Source organism: Eptesicus fuscus, chromosome 2, assembly GCF_027574615.1.
Source record: "Eptesicus fuscus isolate TK198812 chromosome 2, DD_ASM_mEF_20220401, whole genome shotgun sequence".
NCBI lineage: Eukaryota > Metazoa > Chordata > Mammalia > Chiroptera > Vespertilionidae > Eptesicus > Eptesicus fuscus.
Genome location: NC_072474.1, coordinates 2471033 through 2478092, shown reverse-complemented (window position 1 = coordinate 2478092; position 7060 = coordinate 2471033).

Genomic DNA, 7060 nt, shown 5'->3' with positions numbered 1-7060 from the left:
CCACATCCCTCCCTGGCCCCTATCGTGCACTGGTGGGGTCCCTCAGCCTGACCTGTGTCCTCTCGCAAGCCTGGACCCTTCGAGGGATGTTGGAGAGCCAGTTTCGACTTGATGGCGGAACAACTGGTCACTATGACATGCACTGAGCACCAGGGAGCAGATGCTCAACACAGGAGTTGCCCCCTGGTGGTCAGTAAGCTCCCACAGGGGGAGTGCCCCTCAGCCAGAAGCCAGGCTCATGGCTGGTGAGCACAGTGGTGGTGGCGTGATCCTCTCCCACCCCCGTAGCAGCGCTAAAGTTCTCTGACTGCCAGCTTAGGCCCCCTCCCCCGAGGGCTCCTGGACTTCGAGAGGGCACAGGCTGGGCTGAGAGACTCCCCCACCCCTAGTGCACAAATTGTGCACTTGGCCTTTAGTTCTTAACATAAGAAAAAAGAGAGATAGCCAGGCAAGTCCCTGTCAGTGTGATGCAGGAGGGATACACAGTCAGCCATGAAGTAGTCTTCTTGACAAAAAATTAAACCAGAGGCAGACCAAAAAAGAAAAATTCAGGATGAGACCATAGGATGCCAAAAAAACAACTCAGTGATCAAGAAAAATAACATTTTAATGCAATATTTTAAAAAGTCAAAATTAATAAAAAAAAAAAAAGCATGATAAAAAAATACCAACATTTTAAACAATGGTAGGGTCAGTATTACTGGTTTTTCCTTTGTTACAGGTTCCATATGGCTCTACCCTGGTGTAGAGTCTAGATCAGTGATGGGCAACCTTTTGAGCTTGGTGTATCAAACTTCGCCAAAAAACTGAGCATAACTCGGGTAGTGTGTCACTTTGAGGAAAAAACATTATTTCGCGATATTTATAGTTTAAATAACATAAATGTATAATTGTTATATATAATTGTATTTAATAAACCAAAAACTAAATATTTAGTGCTGACACGCGTGTCAGAGGTTCGCCATCACTGGCTCTAGATCAAATGGCCATTTTACAGTAAATACAAGGATAGAAGAAATGTTGAATGAATCCAGTATATGGGAAACTATAGGATGATGATGATGCGTTCCTTCAAGAAATTGCAAGAAAAAATCCCCTGCAGTGCCTGAGTGTATAGTAGGTTACACAGATGTGCTCACTTTATGATGCTTTGGCAAGCCATACCTCATGATATGGGTACTTTCAGCTGTTCTATTGTAATAAAATGTTTTTTAAAAGATAAGGAAAAAGCACTTAAAACAGTTATTAAGTTCAGGTGATTAGATTTTGGCTGTTTATATAATTTTTTAAAATGTTGTTCTTAATGTTTAGTAATTCTTTTATAATTTATTACTATATAATTTATATAACTATGATTACTACCAAGTGTCTAGTTATGTTATATAATTTATACTTTTATAATTTATACAGTATACTTTTATGAATTATAAATTTAAGCCAAAGTTTTAGAAATACTTCTCTAGCTCACAATTATTAGAGATGCATCCTGAAGTATGTAGGGGCCAACTGAATGAAGTATTGGATCTGTTTTTATTTATTTATAAATATATTTTTTATTGATAGTATTACAGATATCTCTCATTGCCTTCACACCCCCCCCCCCCCCCATTTATCCCCATCCAGATCTGTTTTAAAATATCTTAGCAATTGCCCTAGCTGGCTCGGCTCAGTGGATAAAACATCAGCCTGTGGACTGAAGGGTCCCAAGTTCGATTCTAGTCAAGGGTACATGCCAGGATTGCAGGCTTGATCCCCAGAAAGGGGTGTGCAGGAGGCAGCCGAACAATGGTTCTCTGTCATCATTGATGTTTCTATCTCTCTCTCCCTCTCCCTTCCTCTCTGAAATCAATAAAAATTAAAATTAAAATAAATACCTTAGCAATTAATCCAGAAACTATGCCCTAAGAAATTTTTTTAGTTACAAAGGAGGAGGAGAAAGAGAAGGTGAAGAAGAAAAAGGAGAAGAAAAAGAAGAAGAAAGGAAGGAGGAAAGAAAAAGTTCTAAATGAAGTAAATGCGGGAAAAATGATGATTGTTGAATCTGGGGAACATATTAGAGCTTCTTATATTTTCTACTTTTGTGTTTGCTTGAAATTTTGTCATCAAAATTATAACTAAAATAACCTGTCACCCCACCTGTTGTCATTTTCTACCCCATTACCTTGTTTTATTTTTTTCTAAACAATTATCTGTTACTATCTTTTTTATGGGTGTATTGCAGGCCTCCTCCAAGAAGAATATGAGCACAAGAAGAATAGAATGTACCTGAGCCTTGTTCACTTCTTCTTTCCCAGCAACAAAAAACATTAAAACAATGAAGTTTGTCAGTATCTTACATCTAACATGATTTCTCAAACAGTTGATGTCTGGTAATAGATACTTTATTTTTATATTATTTAAAGAGTAAAATCTCAGTACAGCCTCACTTTTTGACTCAAAGGGATCCCAGCTCCTCACAGGTGTCCCAGCTCCTTTTTCCTTGGATGGTAGTCAGACTTTAATGGATGCAGAGACTACATCCCCTCCAGGAGTTCTTCACAATCATTTCATAGTCCTAAGAGCTCGTTGTCTGCTAATGGGTAACAACTATAAAGCCCAGCACTTTCATTTGACCTACTGTTAAGGTCCCCTGTGAAGCTATTGATTTCAAAGTACTCTGGGGCTTTATAGACCCATCTTCCTTAAATTGTTGTAAGGCCATGCTCAACAAAGAACAGATGCTGCACTCTGTTAATCTGCAATCACCAGCTTCTAATCAGTTTCCAATGTCAAAGTCAGCTTCTCCATCTTTGAAGAGACTCTGCAATCCAGAACAAGAAAGTTTCTGTTCCAAAACTTAGCTCCTTAAAAGTAAAAACACAGTTGAAATTTCTTACATGATATTCTTTGTGTTTAAAAATAGAACAAATCTACTTGTCTTTCTCATTTATTTTCTGTTCTTGGTTATAGGTCTGTGGACTTACGGTATTAGAAGAGTCATTTTTGGATAATGAAAATATTTATTCATGCTCATATTTGTTCTTTCTCTGAAGTCTGCCCCATGTCCACTTGAAACAACGTATTAGAGCCCCAAGTACATTTGCACAATTGAATGTATCTGAGTTGCTAATTGGGTTGGCCCTTTGGAGTGTATTCCAGGTGCTTCAGGATGGGAACATCTCCCCCATTTTACACAGATGAGAGGCAGCTTCAGTGGTTTCTTGGTCCCAACTCCATCCCTAAGCTCCTCCCATCTCTCCTAGGTACTCACACTCCTTTTCAGATTCTTCAGGCGTTCAGAGTTCAGGAGTCCTCGTCCCAGGTTTAATCATGCAGATTATACTTTTCCATAGGTTATGATGGGACACAACAGGCACCCCAAGGTACATTCCAGGGCCAGAGTGTTTCAGGACAAGGCATTGTCAATGAGTTCTTGGAATCTATGTGGTCTGTGAGAGGGTCTGCTTGGATGTTTGGAAACACCAAACTTATAGCACACTGTACAATATTTCTAAGGCTGAAGAAAACAAGTTTTTATTCAGTATCCATTCAAAAACTATTTCCTGAACTCCAGCCATGAGCCAGACTTAATTAGATGCATTGAGCTACATGGTCTTTACCTCAAGGTTCATATCCTGCAAAGAAAAGGTGCATAAACAATTGTCTCTAATGCAATGTGATTAGTGCTCTAGGTGAGTCTTTCCTATACTTCATAGGATGAGTATATATGGCTAAGAGTTTTAGTGATGACATGTTTTTTTGGAGCAATTTCTTTAAACTAGTATTGTGTGAAGTATTTTCCATATATTATCCCCTTTAATCCTTACAAGAACTAGGTATTATCATCATTCTACAGGTGAGGTAACTGAATCTTAGAGAGGTGAGACAGGCCTCATAGTCTGGAAATTAGCAAGGCTGGAATATAAACTAGGGTCTTTCTTATTCCCCAAAGATGAAGGTGTAAATTGGACTCTATTTAGGTGCTGGGTTATAATCCCTTAGGGCTATGTCTCAGGTTGGACACCAGAGGGCGCTGAGAGCAAACCAATGGGAGGAATTTGCCTCCAGAGGCTACCATTTTGAAATTGACCTCAAATTCATCTTTGAAGGTGTGTTAATAAGCACAATGTTGAGAAAGCAGGTCTGAACGTACTGCACATTCCAGTTACAGATAAGGGCAAGGATCACTTAGGCTTCATCTTTCATCCAAAGCACCTTAGCCCACTATTTCTTTTATCCACAGTACAGAATGCATGTGGAATTTAACTAGATGTCTGTGTACAGTCACAAGTCTGTGTATGTCTTGCTTGCTTCTACGCATCCATAGCTGATTACAAATCAGGAGTGCTGTGCAAACAGCTGCTCAACTAGACACTGGTTCAAGTGAAAGTAGCTCAGTTTACCTGCTGAACTGCATACACACTCCAGACATGACCCCCACCACATTTATTCCAGCTCCCAGAGCAATGAGTGACTGGCATGACTCCCACTCCATTGGCAGCCTCACAAAAGACTGGCCCATCAACATGCCCATCATTGTGAGAGGTGCTTCATGTGATGAAGTCCTCAGGCTGTCGCCTACAGGATTATGTTCCCATTATGGAATGGGCACACACCTGGATCGAAGGTGGTGCTGGAACCAGAAGTCAACATTCCTGATTGTTTCAATTCTTTCCTCCTAGAGCATTGCCATTAGTTTCTAGATGCTTTTCCATCATGGTTGCCACTTACAATATAGAATATGTGCTGAACTGGAAAAAGTGAGTTCACATTTTAGGGAAAGTAGTTAAAAATAACCAGTGACCAATGTGTCTTCACATATATCCTTTCTCAGTGTTCCAGTCCCATGTTGCTGGCCCTCACACTCTTTGAGTGTTTACCGTGTGCAATTTAAGTATTTTACTGATACTAACTTATTTAGTCCTCACAAATCAAATGAGGTGGGAATATTATCGTCCACCTTTTATGGGAAAAGAAACTGAGGCACAGATAAATAAAAATTATTTGTGAAAGGTCACTAGGATTTGAATCCAGCTGTCAAAGCCCAGCACCTGCACTCTCCACATATGTTGTGCAGTCTCTTTTCCAGTCTGGGGCCATGGGAGATGGTGGTGTCCCTGGCTGGGATGGGAAGTCAGGAGGAGCATGTGTGTGGAAGGTGCAGTTGGAGGAGGGTGTTTTGGACATGTGTAGAGTTTGAATGTTCTGCCAGCACCTTAGGTGGAGATGTCCAACAAGCTTTGAATCCCAATATGGAGAGAGAGCTGGTTTTCATTAAAAATAATGAAACATCTGTAAAAATACTGTTGGCTGAGTTTCCCAGTCAAGCTATTCAAGAAAGGCCTTCTATGCTGACAAACAGGAAGCCCAGGCTCCTGCTGAAGGTTTGGCCAGAGCTTTAGAAAGAGCAGGTTCATTAGCAAGGTATTCAGGGTCTCTGGGCTCATGAAGGTCTGCAAGAGAGACCAAGCCCAAGGCTTGAAAAAGGAGGAGGGGATGGATGGGTCTAAGGTCCCCTCAATTGTTCTGAGTGCCCTCCTCATTCTAACCAGTCTGTGCTTCTCATGCTGCCTGCCCATTGGAATTGCCTAGGGAGTTTTAAAAAACACTGATTCCTAGTCCTCATCCATAACTAATTAAATCAGACTATGTCAGGGTAGACAGGCAGTTTGAAAAGCTCTCTAGGTGATTCTAATGTGAGGCTGGGGGTAAGCACCAGAGCACTAGAAGGAGAGTTTGTCTTTAAAGATGATCAGAGCAGAGGGTAATGGCTAATGTCTACAAAGTACTTTTCAGTTCATAAAGCACTTGCACATACATGGCCTTATTTAAGGAGCATCTTATTATTATCCACTGGTTGGATGGAGAAACTTTGAATCAAAAAGAGAAATTACTTGCTCAAGGTCAAAACAGTTACTTATTAACAAAAGCTAGAACCCAGATCTGCTGACCCCAAATTTGGGTTCCTTCAAAGATCACATAGGGCAATACTACAAACAGAAGGCCAAGTTCATCTGTATTCACAGAGAAAGGTGAGGATATAGGCATTTTTTCAAAGAAATTATGGTCCACAGGATTGAATCTAAAAACAGGGCTGCAGCTTGTGTGCCAGAGCATAAAGGAGTGGAAGCGTCTGAGCTAACCAGGCCCAGAGCTGGTGAAGCCCAGAGGGCCCCGGGGCCAGGCGGAGGTCACAGCATTGCCCAGGGTGAGGAGGCTTTGGGGCCACCTATAGCTGGTAGTGGTGGAAAGGGCAGATCTGAGTAATTCCTGGAGGCATTTACCAGTTAATAGAGATTCTTCTGGATCTTCAAAGGGACCCACTCTCTTACTAACCAGATAATGAACACCTGCTAATTTGTATAGAGCTATATAATTTAAAATACATTATCTTTTTCCATTTTTACAATGGCTTGTAGTATTATTCTACCTGGGGCATTGAAAGGGTAACTGAAAGAATGTTTCTAATAAAATGCCCAGCACAGAGGAGGTGCTGAATAAATATTAGAAACTTTTGTGGTTTATTTATTTATTTATATTTATTTATTTTAGATGGATTTTAGTCTCATTTTATTTTATTTATTTTTTGTTACTCCTCACCCGAGGGTATTTTTCCATTGAATTTTAGAGAGAGTGGAAGGGAGGAGGAGAGACAGAAAGAGAGAAACATCAATATGAAAGAGATACATCAATTGGTTGCCTCCTGTACACTCCCTGACCAGGGCCAGGGATTGAGCCTGCAACCTAGGTACATACCTTTGACCATAATCAAACCCAGGACCCTTCAGTCCACAGACCGACTCTCTATCCACTGAGTCAACCCGGCCAGAGCTGTGGTTATTTTTAATGTGGATGGTGCGGTTCAGGGATGCTGAGTACAGTCCCGTGGTTAGAGTGTGGGCTCTAGCACCAGCTCTACCAATCTGGCCATTAAATCTTGGAAGAGTTAGTCATTTATCTGCACACTATCTCTGTTTCTTCTGGTGTAAAATAGAGATAATATCTGAACCTATCTCATGTGGTTCTTAGGAAAATTAGATAATGCATGGAAAACTCTCAGCATAGCCCCTGGCATCTAATC